Raw genomic sequence first — 17743 nt, 5'->3', positions numbered from 1 at the left:
GACTTAACATAATGAATATCTTATGAATAAATGGGTTTTTTAATAGAATACCTTCCAGGATATTAAGTTGTAATGACTATGTTAGGTTGACCTTATGGAATTCCTTAATGCCTTAAAATTAACACAACAATCAAACGCCATAGGAAGAACTGGTACCCAAGCTGTGAATATATAGTCTTTGAATGACAAAATAAGGTCTTGTCCCCATGCTTTGAAAACAAGTATCTAAAAAAAATGCCTGCAACCTTGGAAAAAAGAAAGAAAAAGAGGTTAAATTACTTGACAGTAGAACACTTTCCTTCACAATTTCAAATGTAGTATATCATGGAAAGGCAAGAGAAAAAAGCATAAAAAAATCCGAGGGAACTAATTGTAAGACACTTGCAAATCACTTTCACATATGTATGCAATACATGTCCAAATGTATTAAAAAAAAGATAAAAGAGAAATTATAACCTGGAAAACACATTTGCAATCGGGAAGGCAGTAATATGATATATTCCTCACACAAAAGAATTAGGCACATTATCCAACACAAAAGGAAAAGGTATTGCCTTAATCCCATAACTTTTTGACGAAGTAACTGCAATGTTTACTTACATGTTAACTTGAGCTTGTTGAATCTCCAGTATTTATGTGATTGTCATTATTCTTCACCTACAGCGACAGTAATACAATAAACATGAAAAATCAGAAGTGACAAAAATGAAAAACAAGGACAAGGAGAGGTTGCATGTCCAAACCCCAATCAAGTGTTACAGTAACATACTTCAACTTAAGAGAGACAAATCAGAATCAACTAATCTAACTATCAACTTATTTGAGTACAAAATACAGTCTAAAATAAAAATAATTCTTTATGTTATATCCCGTATTTTTGTACGTCGAATTATTCGTAAGCTAATTGACATAAGTTAAGGACGAGATTATTTTTTGGGATATGAAATAAGGACTTTTAATCCTCGATTTTAATTAGTGCATGATTTGTTTATAAATTTCAATTAGTATAGAAATATTAACGGAGATTAGGGATTACTTAACTATGATTAGATTAAATAAGTGGAGATTAGTGATTAATTGAGATTAATTAAGTTATCTAATTAGATAATTAAGTGGGCCCCACCGATTTAAAAAAAAAAAAGATAAAACAAAGCAATAAAAATTGATGAGTCATTAGGGGGGGAGCACGTGTCCTATGGATGGACATCATATACATAGTCAAGTTACTGACTAATTTTAGCTATTCATTTTCATTTGCAAATTGTAGATTAAGTGAAAAGGAGGGAGGAGCATAGCCATGGCTGCCAAGCTCTCGGCCAGCCATGGTTTTTTTTAAAAAATAATATTTTTCTGGCTTAGATTAAATTCCAAGATAGTTTTCACGTCCAAGGAAGAGATAGCAACATAAGGGATCAAATTGAGGAAGAGGAAATAGTGCAATTGGTGCAAGTGAGTGTAGAATTTGCTCCAATTAAATTAAGGTAAGATCTTCTCATTTTATGGTATAAGTGGATTAATGGTGTCGTTGATTGTGTGTTAAAAATGAAGGAATTATGATAATTAAAGATGTAGTTGTTATATGGAATTGTTGAGTTGAAGGATTAAAAGTGTAGTTTTATGTTCATGTGTTGTTGTTCTTGTTGTTGGTGATGTGGCTCCTAAATTTTGAGGAAAGAAGTGTATAACGTATCGTATGCAAGCGTATGTTGATCTGTTTGGTGTCTAATCTTAGATGCTAATGATTTGGATTGGAAAAGGATTAAGAAAGGTTATTGGGTTGTTTGAGTTGTTTGTGGGCTGGATTTTAAGGATTTGATATGAATATTTCTATTATTGTTGTTGTTGGTATTTCTGTGATAACAGGAGATTAATTGGAAGTTCGGGTTAGGCGAGTTATATAGAGGAAATGCTGCCCGATTTCCGTTAAGTTCTTAGCTAACCAAAATCCTAATCAAGAAAGTATGAACTAAAGAATGATTCCTATAAGTGATTGTTTGTAGATTTATAAGCTAGAAAGTATAGTTACTAACGATAGCGTTACTTTCATATTAAATAGGCTAAAGGGGCGACACAGCGAACTTGGTTACGGTTAACCTATAACAGGTATGTAAAGCTAACCCTTCTTTCGTTTTGGCATGATTTACGTGAAATGAACAAACGACGAATGTATAAGCTCCTATTCTTAGAGACACTAGGGTGGTTAATGTTCTTGATTTCCATAAGTTATTTCATATTGTCTCGATACATGCCTATGATTCCTGAAGTTCCTTTCGACATAATTCATAATAACGTTCGAGGGATACTTGATATGACTGTCTCCGTTGATACTCAAGTGTTAGTTCATTCTACCTATTCTATCGAGTCTCAGATGATGATTTGATTTGCATATGGTTACTCATTACTCTGCTCGTGCATACTGTTATTATATCTTTCACCGAGTCCCGGGCCGGGTATGTTCTCGTGCACAATTCATTGCATTGTTCACCGAGTCTCTCACTAGAGGGCCGGGTACGGTATATGTATATATATGATGATATGATGATGTGATTATGGCGCTACGGATGGTATGTGATGACTTTATTCACCGAGTCCCGTAATGGGCCGGGTACGATATATGATAATGACATGCATGTTTTACGTTTCATAAGGCCAGTGTATTGGTACTTTAAATGTCATACTTGTCTCCTATGATCTCTATTTCAGTCGTGATTCTCTTTGTTATATTTCATGCTTTATATACTCAGTACATATCTCGTACTAACCCCCTTTCTTCGGGGGGGCTGCGTTTCATGCCCGCAGGTACAGATACTCGATTTGGCGATCCTCCAGCTTAGGACTTCTACTCAGCAGTCTTGAAGAGCTCCATTGTTTTGGAGCCTAGACTTTTGGTACAGATCCTTTTGGTGTATATATATGTTTACCCAGGGGTACGGTGGGGCCCTGTCCCGTCATATTTCACTATCGATACTCTTAGAGGTCTGTAGACATATGTGTGGGTTGTGTATAAGTATTGTTCAGCTGTATCCACACGGCTTACGTATGTTATTGACATGTTGTGACAACCTTGTCGGCTTACGTATGTTATTGATATGTTGTGGCAGCCTTGTCGGCTTGCGTGTGGTGTTGATATGTTGTGGCAGCCTTGTCGGCTTGTGTATTATATTGACATGTAGTGGCAGCCTTGTCAGCTTGCGTATCATATTATATTTTGATTAGTTGTGACTCCTCAGGAGACAGGTTATCTGGATACCTATATACGATGACGTTATGAACCTTTGAGGTTCCTTTGCAAAGTTTCGATATTGTTCTTAAGAATCAGTTTGTCTATATTTAACAGGTATGTATACGAGTGTCCAGCTCGGGTATTAGTCATGGTCCACGGGGTTGGGTCGTGACAAAAGTAGTATCACAGCAGTTCATCCTCGGAGTGTCTACAGACCGTGTCTAGTAGAGTCTTGTTTATCGGTGTGTTGTGCACCACATCTATAAACAGGAAGCTACAGGACATTTAGGATATTATCTTTCCTTCTTATCCTAGATCGTGCGATAGAGCTGTATTATCAGGATAATCCTTCCCTAACAGGTTATTATGTTTACAGCTATGCCTCCAAAGAAAGCGACAGCTGCCCAGAAGGGCAAATCGGTAGCAGGAGATACTAGCCAGACCCGGAGAGTTACTAGGGCCCGTGCCCAGCTTATGCCTGAGGTTGTGCTTCAGTCGGCGAGTTCTGCTACACCGCCACTTCCGGAGGGACCTAGAGCAGCAGCAGCTCCAGATCAGGGGGCAGCCCCACCGCCGGCTCCCGAGGCCCCAGTACCTGAGCCTCCTGCTCCTTAGCCAGGGGCAGAGGATAGGGCCATGAGAGATGCAGTTCAGCTGCTGACCAGATTAGTGGCAGGGCAGGCTCGCAGGCATGGACTAGGAGTCGACCATGCGGATAGACATGACAGTTTGAGGGCCCGCGACTTCTTAAGTTGTAATCCTCTGGAATATTTCGGGTCAAAGCCCGAGGACGATCTGCAGGAGTTTATTCGGCAGATGCATCGTACGTTGAGAATAATCAAGGCTTCTGAGACTTAGTCTGTTGAGTTGGCTTCGTATAGGTTGCGTGATGTAGCTGTTAATTGGTATGAGTCGTGGGAGTTATCTAGGGGCGAGGATGCTCCTCTAGCAGTATGGGATTAATTTGTGGAGGCCTTCCTTGGCCACTTCCTGCCTCCAGAGATGAGATGAGCTAGAGTTGATAGATTCTTACATCTAAGGCAGAGTGGCAGGAGCCTTCGAGAGTACAGTCTTGAGTTTGATTCATTGGCTAGATATGCGCCTACTATTGTAGCTGATATGGCTGATAGAGTGCATCGTTATGTGATGGGGCTGGATCGTTACTTGACCGATGGCTGTATGGCAGTGGCTCTTCAGCCAGGTATGGATATTGCTCGGATACAGGCATATGCACAAGGGGTAAAGTATCGACATAGAGCACGTCAGCCAGATAGAGATTATGACAGAGGCCAGCATAAGAGGGCTAGATCGGCTGGTTATCCTGGCGAGTTTCGAGGCAGGCAGCCTCAGCAGTATAGTAGGTATCCTTCCCAGCCAGCACGGAGTGCACCCCCACAGTTTACAGGCAGGAGATTTGAGAGTACAGGGTATTCAGGAGCCGGTCAGAGCTCCAGGGTTTCAGGTTCGCAGGTGAACAGGGGTTCTAGTCAGTCGAGGCCACCTTTGCCTCGGTGCTCTCGGTGTGGTAGGTCCTATTTTAGGGAATGCCATTTTGCTACAGGTGCTTGTTTTTCTTGTGGCCGCCAAGGCCATATTATGAGAGAGTGTCCGTATGGTGGCGGTCCAGGTGGTGTAGCTCAGCCCACTGGATCGGTTGCTGGTTCATCTTCCTCTGTAGCTATGCGCCCTATGAGGCAGGGTATTCAAACACCAGCAGGCCGTGGTAAAGGTCGTGGCAGAGCTTCCAGTTCTAGCGGTCCTTCGAACCGCATATATGCTTTGGCTAGTAGACAGGATCAGGAGGCGTCACCAAATGTGGTTACAGGTATATTATTGATTTTCTCTCGGGATGTATATGCGTTGATAGATCCAGGCTCCACCTTATCATATATATATCTCCCTTTGTTGCTGGTAGAATCGGAATAGAACCTAAGTCGATAGAACCATTTGAGGTAGCTACACCGGTAGGAGATTCTGTTATAGCAAAGCAAGTATATAGAAATTGTTCGTTGATTATATATAGTCGTCATACCACGGCAGATCTGATAGAGTTAGATATGACGGAGTTTGACGTTATTATGGGTATGGACTAGTTAGCTTCTTGTTATGCTAACGTTGATTGTAGGGAAAAAATAGTCCGATTTCAGTTCCCAGGGGAGCCGATTATAGGGTGGATGGGGAATACAACATCGCCGAGGGGTAAGTTTATTTCATACCTCAAGGCAAAGAAGATGGTTAGAAAGGGTTAAATTTATCATTTGGTTCGGGTGCATGACTTGAATGCAGAGGTACCGACTCTTTAGTCAGCCCCGATAGTTAATGAATTTCCAGATGTATTTCCAGATGAACTTCCAGGTCTTCCTCCTGAGCGGGAGATAGAATTCACTATAGATGTATTGTCAGATACTCAGCCCATATCTATTCCTCCTTATAGAATGGCACCTGCAGAGCTGAAGGAGTTAAAGGTGCAACTGAGAGACTTATTAGAAAAGGGCTTCATCAGGCCTAGTACATCACCTTGGGGAGCACCGGTATTATTTTTGAGAAAGAAGGATGGATCGCTGCGGATGTGTATTGATTATAGGCAGCTGAATAAAGTAAAAATAAAGAATAGATATCCCCTCCCCAGGATTGATGATCTATTTGACCAGTTGCAGGGTGATAAGTGCTTCTCGAAGATAGATTTGCGGTCGGGCTATCACCAGGTGCGGGTAAAGGAGGCAGATATTCCGAAGACTGCATTCACGACCCGATACAGGCATTATGAGTTTAGAGTGATGTCATTTGGGCTGACCAATGATCCAGCAGTATTTATGGATCTAATGAACCGAGTATTCAAGCCGTTCCTAGATATGTTTGTGATTGTATTTATCGATGATATTCTGGTCTATTCACGATCGGAAGAGGAATATGCAGACCATTTAAGAACGGTACTTAGAGTGCTCCAGCACCAGAAGTTGTATGCTAAGTTTTCTAAATGTGAATTCTGGCTGACTTTCGTAGCATTCTTGGGACATATTATTGGAGATGATGGCATTTGGGTAGATACACAGAAGATTAAGGCGGTAAAGACTTGGCCAAGACCTACGACACCTACTGAGGTACATAGTTTTCTCGGGCTAGCAGGATATTACAGGAGGTTCGTAGAAAACTTTGACTCGATTTCAGCGCCTTTAACAAGGCTAATACAGAAGGCAGCTAAGTTCCAGTGGATCGATGCTTGTGAGCGAAGCTTCCAATTACTGAAGGATAAGTTGGATACGACTCCAGTTCTAACACTTCCTGAGGGACCAGATGGTTATGTTATTTATTGTGATGCCTCAGGCATTGGACTAGGTTGTGTATTGATGAAGCATGGCAAGGTTATAGCTTATGCCTCCCGGCAGCTCAGAAAGCACGAAAGGAATTATCTTACTCATGATCTAGAGTTAGCAGCAGTAATTCATGCTTTGAAGATATGGAGACATTATTTATATGGCTTGCATGTTGACATTTATACGGATCATAAGAGTCTCCAATATATTTTTAAGCAGAAGGAGCTGAATTTACGATAGAGAAGATGGCTAGAATTGCTAAAGGATTATGATGTTGATATCCTATACCATCCAGGGAAAGCAAACGTTGTAGCAGAAGCACTTAGCCGTAAATCTATGGGTAGCTTGACAGATGTACAATCAGAACGGAAGGAGATGGTCCGTGAGATTTGCCAGCTAGCTCACCTTGGAGTCCGTTTGGTCGATTCTGGAGATGACGGAGTTTCTATTCGAGGAGTTGCTGAATCCTCTATTATAAAAGAGGTAAAGAGACGCCAGTACGAGGACCCTGTCCTGGCACAGTATAGAGATGCAGCTCTTCAAAAGGAGAAGACCCCGTTCGAGGTTACACCTGACGGAGTGCTACGGTACAGAGGCGGATTATGTGTACCTGAGGTTGCAAGGCTACGGCAACAGGTTATGGGAGAGGCACACTATGCCCGCTATTCTGTTCATCCAGGGTGAATGAAGATGTATCATGACCTCAGATGTTTATATTGGTGGGATGGCATGAAAAGGGACATAACGGAGTTTGTCGCTCTGTGCCCGAATTGTCAACAGGTTAAGGTCGAGCATCAGAAGCCTGGTGGATTATTACAGGAGATAGAGATCCCGACTTGGAAATGGGAAGTGATTAACATGGACTTCATTACAGGTTTACCTCGTACTCCATGAAAATATGATTCTATATGGGTTATTGTGGATAGGCTGACAAAATCAGCCCATTTTCTTCCAGTCAGGACTACTTATTCAGCTGAGGACTATGCAAAGTTATATATCAGAGAGATAGTGAGACTCTATGGGGTTCCCATATCTATTATCTCAGACAGAGGAGCTCAGTTTACAGCTAACTTCTGGAGATCATTCCAGGAGGGATTGGGGACACAGGTGAGTCTTAGTACAACATTTCACCCTCAGACTGACGGGCAGGCCGAGCGTACTATTCAGACGCTAGGAGATATGTTGCGGGCCTGTGTTATTGACTTCAGAGGTATCTGGGATGATCATTTGCCACTTATCGAGTTTGATTATAACAATAGCTACCATTCTAGTATCCAGATGGCACCGTATGAGGCCTCATATGGGAGGAAGTGCAGGTCACCTATTGGCTGGTTTGATGTTGGTGAGACCAAATTAATAGTCCCAGACATGATTCAACAAGCTATTGATAAAGTGAAGCTTATTCAGGAAAGGTTAATGGCAGCCCAGAGTCGACAGAAGTCATATGCAGATAATCGACGTCGACACTTGTTCCCTACACCTGCAGGTAATTTAAACTCCTCACTTGATTATATTGATTGGTAGATGAGACTACATGTTATAGCGATAAGGGAGACTTCCCCGAAATTCTTATAAGACTTTATAGGACCAATTTAACATTCGAGGACGAATGTTCTAAAGGGGGGGAGGATGTTATATCCCGTATTTTTGTACGTCGAATTATTCGTAAGATAATTGACATAAGTTAAGGACGAGATTATCTTTGGGATATGAAATAAGGACTTTTAATCCTCGATTTTAATTAGTGCACGATTTGTTTATAAATTTCAATTAGTATAGAAATATTAATGGAGATTAGGGATTACTTAACTATGATTATATTATTAAGTGGAGATTAGTGATTAATTAAGATTAATTAAGTTAGCTAAAGATAATTAAGTGGGCCCCACCAATTTAAAAAAAAAGATAAAAAAAAAGTAATAAAAATTGATGAGTCATTAGGGGGGGAGCACGTGTCCTATGGATGGACATCATATACATAGTCAAGTTAATGACTAATTTTAGCTATTCATTTTCATTTGCAAATTGTAGATTAAGTGAAAAAGAGGGAGGAGCATAGCCATGGCTGCCAAGCTCTCGGCCAGCCATGGTTTTTTTAAAAAAAAATAGTATTTTTCTGGCTTAGATTAAATTCCAAGATAGTTTGCACGTCCAAGGAAGTGATAGCAACATAAGGGATCAAATTGAGGAAGAAGAAATAGTGCTGTTGGTGCAAGTGAGTGTAGAATTTGCTCCAATTAAATTAAGGTAAGATCTTCTCATTTTATGGTATAAGTGGATTAATGGTGTCGTTGATTGTGTGTTAAAAATGAAGGAATTATGATAATTAAAGATGTAGTTGTTATATGGAATTGTTGAGTTGAAGGATTAAAAGTGTAGTTTTATGTTCATGTGTTGTTGTTCTTGTTGTTGGTGATGTGGCTCCTAAATTTGGAGGAAAGAAGTGTATAACATATCGTATACAAGCGTATGTTGATCTGTTTGGTGTCTAAACTTAGATGCTAATGATATGGATTGGAAAAGGATTAAGAAAGGTTATTGGGTTGTTTGAGTTGTTTGTGGGCTGGATTTTAAGGATTTGATATGAATATTTCTATTATTGTTGTTGTTGGTATTGCTGTGATAACAGGAGATTAATTGGAAGTTCGGGTTAGGCGAGTTATATAGAGGAAATGCTGCCCGATTTCCGTTAAGTTCTTAGCTAACCAAAATCCTAATCAAGAAAGTATGAACTAAAGAATGACTCCTATAAGTGATTGATTGTAGATTTATAAGCTAGAAAGTATAGTTACTAACGATAGCGTTACTTTCATATTAAATAGGCTAAAGAGGCGACACAGCGAACTTGGTTACGGTTAACCTATAACAGGTATATAAAGCTAACCCTTCTTTTGTTTTGGCATGATTTACATGAAATGAACAAACGACGAATGTATAAGCTCCTATTCTTAAAGACACTAGGGTGGTTAATGTTCTTGATTTCCATAAGTTATTTCATATTGTCTCGGTACGTGCCTATGATTCCTGAAGTTTCTTTCGACATAATTCATAATGACGTTCGAGGGATGCTTGATATGACTGTCTCCGTTGATACTCGAGTGTTAGTTCATTCTACCTATTCTATCGAGTCTCAGATGATGATTTGATTTGCATATGATTACTCATTACTCTGCTCTTGCATACTGTTATTATATCTTTCACCGAGTCCCGGGCCGGGTATGTTCTCGTGCACAGTTCACTGCATTGTTCACCGAGTCCCTCACTAGAGGGCCGGGTACGGTATATGTATATATATGATGATATGATGATGTGATGATATGATGATATGATGATGTGATAATGGCGCCAAGGATGGTATGTGATGACTTTATTCACCGAGTCCCGTAATGGGCCGGGTACGATATATGATAATGACGTGCATGTTTTACGTTTCATAAGGCCAGTGTATTGGTACTTTAAATGTCATACTTGTCCCCTATGATGTCTATTTCAGTCGTGATTCTCTTTGTTATATTTCATGCTTTATATACTCAGTACATATCTCGTACTGACGCCCTTTCTTGGGGGGGGGGGGGGCTGCGTTTCTTGCCCACAGGTACAGATACTCGATTTGGCGATCCTCCAGCTTAGAACTTCTACTCAACTGTCTTGAAGAGCTCCATTGTTTCGGAGCCTAGACTTTTGGTACAGATCCTTTTGATGTATATATATGTTTACCCAGGGGTACGGCGGGGCCCTGTCCTATCATATTTCACTATCGATACTCTTAGAGGTCTGTATACATATGTGTGGGTTATGTATAAGTATTGTTCAGCTGTGGCTACACGACTTACGTATGGTATTGACATGTTTTGACAGCCTTGTCGGCTTACGTATGGTATTGATATGTTTTGGCAGCCTTGTCAGCTTGCGTGTGGTATTGATTTATTGTGGCAGCCTTGTCAGCTTGCATATCATATTGACATATAGTGGCAGCGTTGTCGGCTTGCATATCATATTATATTTTGATTAGTTGTGACTCCTCAGGAGACAGGTTATCTGGATACCTATTTACGATGACGTTATGAACCTTTGAGGTTCCTTTGCAAAGTTTCCATATTGTTCTTAAGAATCAGTTTGTCTATATTTAACAGGTACGTATACGAGTGTCTAGCTCGGGCACTAGTCATGGCCCACGGGTTTGGGTCGTGACACTTTACTTCGCAACAATGATATATATAATTATCTACTTTTTATCATCACAAAGACCGAGTCCTGCTTGTGCTGTTTCATTTTGGTCCGGGCCAGGCACTCCATATGTCTTTCGGTCTTGATCTTAGCACTCGTCTAACAGCCAAAAGGGTGTTTGGATTGGCTTTTAAAAAGTAGCTTATAAGCTGAAGGCCAAAAGCCATAAGTTGGGAATACCCAACTTTTTGCTTTTGGTGTTTGGCTTATTTTTGTACTTTTCATGCCTAAAAGTAAGTGCTTTTAAGCACTTTTTATCTTTGTCAAACACCACAAAAATTAGAAAAGTGCTTAAAAGCCAATAAGCACTTGAAATAAGCGAATCCAAACACCCTCCAAGAAACTTTCGGAAAAAACACATCATCTAGTAACATGTCTCCAGAAGTTGTGATTAATAAATCCCCTTTTCCTGCTCCAATCTTCTCAAACATATTTTCTTCAACCCCATTTTTTATAAGAGGAAAACAGAGTGAAGGGCCCCAAAATGAAACACAAGCTCTATTTCAAGAGGATAGAGAGCAAAGGAACTAAGAGAGGGAGAATAGCACTGTCAAAATCCCCTAGCAGCTCAACAAAATGGTTATAGAGAGCTAAAACAATCTTGAAAAAGGTGATATATGGAACAATGAGAGATTAAGGAGAAACTTTTTGTCACACCCCAGTCCTGATAGGGTATGACGGGCACCCGACTCTCATCAGAGCTGAGCGAACCCCTAGACATTCGCTCTATCAAAACCTGTCATTTCAAAAACTTTTAAAAACATGAAACTGTTCCAAATAGAGATCATTATCTTTATAACGATTATGAAAACTTTCAATCAAATAAGTACTCTAACCCAATTGAAATCATCTAAAATACATGCTCTTTTAACGTACACAAATGGTTCAGCTGACATCACTCTGTCGACATCTCGACAAACGTACCAAAGGACACTGTCTGCAAAGTCTCTAATATAGATGAAATACCATAACATAAGTACTCTGACTCGGCAACACTCCAGAAGGAAATGGAGCTCGCCAATTCAGCTGGAACATCTTCTAGCAATATCCTCTACTCATCTGTATGCACCTGCGCGGCATGAAACGCAACCCCCGAAGAAAGGGGGTCAGTACGGAATATGTACTGAATATGTAAAGAATTACTGAATCATAGCACAAGGAAGGTGCAGCAGTAAACAAGTTTAGAAATCAAACTGTAAGTAACCTGAAACAGCATTCTGAACCAAGTCCTGTGGCCTTTACCCAAATTCTAGCATACACAATATAATTACAGCATACGCAAATTCTAGAATACACAATATAAATTTAGTATCACGATAGTCCCTTCGGACGGCCACTTCCGGCATAATAATGACGAGGGCCCCTTCGGGCATGCCGCTTCCGGCATAATAATAATGATGATGGCCCCTTCGGGCATGCCGGTTCCGACATAATAATAATGATGGGCCCTTCGGGCATGCCGGTCCCGACATAATAATAATGATGGCCCCTTCGGGCATGCCGGTCCTGACATAATAATAATAATGGCCCCTTCGGGCATGCCGGTTCCGACATAATAATAATGATGGCCCTTTCGGGCATGCCGTTCCGACATAATAATAGTGATGGCCCCTTCGGGCATGCCGGTTCCGACATAATAATAAGGATGGCTCCTTCGGGCATGCCGCTTCTGGCATAATAATGATGATGGTGTCAACACAACTTAATCCACGAATATCAATACAAAGAAATGATGCTATGGAGTGTAAACATAAATCGTAAATGAAACGAAATAGTAGAATCTCGCACCCCCTTCAGAGTGGTTTGAAAATCTAAATAGTAAAATCTCGCACCCCCTTCGGAGTGGTTTTGAAAATCTAACTTTATGTTTCCTTTAGCATAAAACTAATTTTCTCGAAATCATTAGTAAACCATAAACACGTTTCAAGTCAATCCGAGTTAGCATAAGAAAGTTATTGACATTATTCATTATAGAAACCTCCATGAACGTTTCCAAAACAATCTGAGTTAGCATATGAAAGTTAAGAACGTTATTCATTATAGAAACCTCTACGAACATTTCCAAAACAATCCGAGACCACCTACGAAAGTTAGGGACATTACTACTTACAGAACTCTTTTAAAAGAAAACAAGAAAGAGTTATGCTTTGTTTATTATTCAATCGTATAATAAGCTCGTGTTATACCCCGCATTTTCAGAGCCTGAGCGTGACACGTGCTTCCTCAAACATTGACAATCACGTTGTTACTACATAATTTAAACTCACGTTGATAGTATTATATTTCGTATTTTTTTGTATGCCGGACTATTCGTAAACGGAGGTGGGGCCCACACATCGAGATTTTTTTGGAACACGTGACAAGTTATATGAATCACATATGTGAAGTTAAACACAACTCAAGAAGGACCCTTGAGCCAAATCAAAGTGGAAGTCCTCCAAACAAATATTTTTAAGTAACGTTTTCGGGTGATCTGACTTCGATGGGCAAAAACGGTATTATAAGTTTGGAATTTGGAAAACTACCAAGAAATAGAAGTTGTAGATAATTGAATTATCTTTCCAACCATAGGTCTTGGGTCCACAAGTGACATCGATATAAGGAGATATGGACGTTTTAAGGCAGGCCGGTCAGTGGGCTAGGCCCAATCCGGGCCCAACCGGGTTAGGCCCATGACCCATGTTTATTTAAGTGATATATCAGCCTTTTCTCCTCATTTTTCAGAACAAAACACCCAGAAAATTCTGGAGAAAATAGAGAAGAGAGCTTAGAGAGAAAAGATCAATTTTGACCAAAATCTGAGCCCCGAATCCCGAAGCCCGTGAAGAGAAAAGTGTTCTATGTTGCGTTGCCTCCAATTTGAGCTAAAAATCAACCAAAAAGAAGGGGGTGGACGTGGTGGCTGCACACTTGAGGTAAGATTAAGGTTCCTTTTCATTGCTAATAAGTTTATTTAGAGTTCTACCGAACTAGAACAGAGAAAATAGTGTGATAAATTCGTTTGTTGGCGTTGTGAATTATGGAATGAGATTTGAAGAGAATTTTGAATGAAAATAAATGTATTCAACTTGTAGAATGTGGAGGATGTCGTTATTGATGTTGTTAGTATTAATTTTGACTCCCTTACGGAAATAAAATTATTAAATAGTTATATCGCAAATTTGGTTGGTTGAGGAAATTAGAAAATAATGTGTGGGCTGTTTTATGGCATAAGTTGGTATTGGAAATATTATGATTAATGTTGGTATTGTTGTTGTTGTTGTTGGTTGCTGAATTGAGAATTCGGGCTAGGCATATAAACAGGGGAGATGCTGCCCGATTTTCGGCAGAATATAAAATAGTATGATTTGAACTATGGTACAAATGTGCGACGAAAAGGCTAACATTAGCATAAATTCCTTTTAAGTGTAGACTTACAAGCTTGGACGAATAAGCGTAGCTTATTAGCTGTCACGACCCGCCTAGGGGGCCGCAACGAGCACCCGGTGCTAGTCCACCCGGGCACCCTTTAACTTATACTTTTGCTTGCATCTAGGTGAGCCACATCATTAATCAAACATCTCTAAGCATCAATCATACTAGTCCCATTGGACGACAACATCTTTAATCATCATAGGCAGCTATGCCACAACAATGTACATGGGCCGACGAGGCCAACAAAATGATATACAAAATATAGGCCGACAGGCCAGACATAACTAACCACATACACGTGACTACGAGCCTCTAAGAGTATAACATATCACATGAGCGGGACAGGACCCCGCTATGCCCATAACTATGTACACAAAAGTATAAGTACCCAAAAGCTATGGCTCCAAATGAGATGGAGCTCTGCTATGCAATCTCTGAATAAGCAACTATGAGTCCAGTCTGTCTCCCTGTGCACCTGCGGGCATGACGCAACATCCACAAACAAAAGGACGACAGTACGAAGAATGTACTGAGTATGTAAAGCATGATCAACATCACTATAGAAGCATAATAGACAACTTAGGCAGTAACATAGGAGGGGAGACAACAATATCATCATCATGGCACTTACTTGCTTTCCATAGGGGCATTCCATTTCTACTGCGTATCCGTATACATACATCCACATTCGTACTTAATTACTCTCATAATCATTTACATCTCATATACATAACGTACTCACATATATACATACATATACATAACTTGCCCGACCATGAAGGTTCGGTGTTTCATACATACTTGGCCAACCAAGGCTCAAGGTCATACATACCTGGCCCTACCAAGGCATCAGGGTTATTCGTACCATCTGCAGAGGTGTGCGCGCGTTACGTAATCATATAAATACTTTATACATATTCATATACATATATTCTACCCGGCGTTATAAGCTCGGGGCCTCATTATAGCCCTTCATAGGCACACATACATATAATAGCCCATAGGCACCTTTAGCATCATTATTACTATCATTATCATTATCGTTACGTCTACATTATAGGCCTACTCGTCGTGTGAGGAGCGTAGTACAATCGTAGCACATATCAAGGATCACGGCTTATGAGCTCGGAATATCAACCATGTGAAGACAACATACTCATATAGAGGAATTGGGAATTTGGCCAAGAATCATGCCTTATGAAAGAAGGGTTAGCCTTACATACCTTCTCGTCGGACTATTCTACACTTGCACGTTCCCTTCCAATGGTAGCGTTTCTACCTTCACTAATATCATAACAATGGCCATTAGTCATCCACATTATCCACATTGTCTAGGTTTCTCAATTTGCTTCTAATTTACCCATATTCAAGGTCATAACACCCAACTTCGTCCATTCGCCTAAAGTGTCTAGTTCATGATATTAATACCATTTATAACACATTCATATCACGACACAACAACATTCATGATTCAACTCAAACTATTCCTCAAAATGTCACTATTCATCATTCATGACCCATTTTACCATATTTTCTACAATCCATGTATTTTAACTCTCCAATACCTTAAAAAACATATAAATAGCATGAATCTTACCTTAGATGTTGTAGGGACGAGCCTTAGTTGATAATATTCCACTTTGAGTAAAACCCTAGCTTTTCTCCATTTGGATTTCTTGACTTTAGATGATCCTTGATGGATTCTTAATCTTGATTCACTTATTTAATGTTGTTGATGGCTTATAATCCTTGAAAACTTGTATAATAAATGTAGAGAGATGTTTTAGAGAGAGGAAGGAAATGTTGAAATGATTTCATGAACTTGGTCCTTTATTTAATAACATTCCACTGATCTGTCGGGTTCCATTATACGGTCTGTATAATGGTTATACGGTCCGTATGATAGACCATGAAATGGGTCTGCCTGCACCCCTTCACTGTGACCATTTGACGGTTCGTTATACGGTCCGTATAAATTTATACGGTCCGTATAACTGACCGTAAAATTCCACCAACAACCAACCTCCACTGTGATGGTTTTACGGTCCATTATACGGTCCGTAAAACATTATACAGTCCGTATAATGAGCCGTAAAACTCATCAGTTCACTGAACTTATTCTCATCACTTCGTTTGATCTTCAATCCTTGCGGAACCTTCTTAACACTTGTTCAACACTTCAATACCAATCTAAGGGATGTTATAACTCTTCTCCAAGACATCACTAAGTCCTGGCTAACTCGTTGCTCGTAATCCCTTTCCGATACTTATCAAATACTTTTGCCTTCTCTTGGCAAACCTCTTCCCTCATCTCTAACATCTTTAGAATCTCAACTAGGGTCATCAAATGTCATTCCTCACTAGTTCGTTTACTTGCGTGCCAACGGAAAATTTTTCGAGGTGTAACATAAGCAGTCAAACAGGTATGTAAGGCTTACCCTTTCTTTCTTTTGGCATGTCCTAGAGCCAAATAAGGTATGATATGTACTCTGGGGATTACTCTATTCTTTGATTCTGAGTTTGTTTACGATTCTTATTCACTTCTTGATATGAGTATATTCCATATGATCGATCTTATTATAGGATTGGACAACGAGATGAGCATGAAGAGTTTTGTTCCTTAAAGAGTTTTGTATGTGTTAATGTCCGAAGTTTTGTTTGATATATTTTCGTATGGCATTCGAGAGATATTGGTATGACTAATGTTTGGATTTTGATAGCACGTTTGATTATTCCGTTGAGTCTTTGATTTATTTTGATACATACATATGGTTCCAAAAGCTTTATTTGATTCGATCCATAACGATATTCAAAAGGTACCTAATATGATTGTTGCTTTGATTTTCCAAAAATAGCTTCTGGAACGTTCAAAAAGGTTTCTGTAGTAAAATGTCCCTAACTTCCGTAAAAGATCTCGGATTTGCTTTGAAATGTTCGTAAAAGTTCTGTGGTAAAAATGTCTGTAACTTTCATATACTAACTCCGATTGACTTGAAACGTGTTTATGATCCTTCGAACCTCGGTAAGTGTATGTATCTATCGATTCTGGATTTGTGTGCATGTTTCGCACTACTCTGTTCGTGCAAGTCTCAGTATGTTATTCACTGCGTCCCGGGCCAGGTTCTGTTATCGTGCGCCTTCCTCTGCATTGTTCACCGCGTCCCTCTCCCTTGCGGGCCGGGTTTTGTTATATGTATATCTATATATGATGATATGGGGATGGCGACCAGGATGACATATGATGATTCTGTTCACCGCGTTCCGCAATAGAGGGTCGGGATCTGTTATCTTCATATATGGTATATGATTCTAACATGCATTGATAATTTTGTTCACCGCATCCCTCACTAAAGGGACGGGATCTGTTACATGCATATATGATATATGATTTTGGCATATGATGATTCTGTTCATCGCGTCCCTTACCAGAGGGCCGGGATCTGTTATATGATTCTGTTCACCGCGTCCCTCACGAGAGGGCTGGGATCTGTTATATGCACACATACGATATAAGATTCTGATATACATAATCTGTGTCTGGAAAACAAACATTCTGACACTCTGG

This window comes from Lycium barbarum, chromosome 1 (genome assembly GCF_019175385.1).
Source record: "Lycium barbarum isolate Lr01 chromosome 1, ASM1917538v2, whole genome shotgun sequence".
In the NCBI taxonomy this organism is placed as follows: Eukaryota; Viridiplantae; Streptophyta; class Magnoliopsida; order Solanales; family Solanaceae; genus Lycium; species Lycium barbarum.
The sequence above is the reverse complement of the archived record's forward strand: the minus strand, read 5'-3'. Positions refer to the sequence as shown.